Source organism: Diachasma alloeum, unplaced genomic scaffold (assembly GCF_001412515.2).
Source record: "Diachasma alloeum isolate Michigan unplaced genomic scaffold, Dall2.0 Dall_scaffold_00943, whole genome shotgun sequence".
Lineage (NCBI taxonomy): Eukaryota > Metazoa > Arthropoda > Insecta > Hymenoptera > Braconidae > Diachasma > Diachasma alloeum.
In genome coordinates, this window is record NW_021681060.1 from 51,373 (window position 1) to 52,316 (window position 944).

Genomic DNA, 944 nt, shown 5'->3' on the forward strand with positions numbered 1-944 from the left:
GCAATTAATATTGCGACTCTAACTCAAGATTCCCCCTGTCCACTCAGAGATTACAAAGATTGTCTAGCAAAATTGATGTGTACAAATCCAACCCCGGCCTGTCATCTGGATGAATGTAACGATTGTCCTGGAGTGAAACCATTATCATGTGAACTGAAGAAACTTCTCTCTGATTCTGTCGTGGAAATGGTCGAATTTCGCGTGTAGCAAAGTACTGACAGGTGTACCTTGCAGACACAGACCCTCCCAATGGATGAATTCATTGATCTTCTAATGGAACGATTGATAGTACTGAAGCCCCATCACTTAATCGCTAAAGAACAATCGGCTTTTGTCAAACAGCGAAAAGAGAATTTGGATAATGGAGAAGTACTAGTGCATTGTGATTTTTCGGAAAGTTACGCTTTTGTGGTTCAAGATGCTGNAAGCTCCATCACTTCATCGCTAAAGAACAATCGGCTTTTGTCAAACAGCAAAAAGAGAACTTGAATAATGGAGAAGTACTAGTGCATTGTGATTTGTCGGAAAATTACGCTTTTGTGGCTCAGGATGCTGCTCAATCCTTCCAGTACAATAATGACCAGTGTACAGTTCACCCCTTTGTTTACTACTATCGCGAAAAAAATGAAATCCAACATCGGAGTTTAGTCGTTTTGTCGGACAGTACGACTCGCGATACTGCCACTGTTTATTTGATACAAAAGATTTCAATACAGCATGTGAAAGACAACTGTGAAAGCGTAGAGAAAGTTACCTATGTCACCGATGGAGCTGCACAACATTACAAGAATCGTTTTCAGATCACGAATCTCTTGCATCACAAGACTGATTTTGGCATAGATGCGGAAGCCCATTTTCATGCAACCGCGCACGGTAAAGGAGCTTGTGATGGAGTAGGAGCTGTCTTTAAGAGAGAAGCGAAACGTAAGAGCTTGCAAATCGTT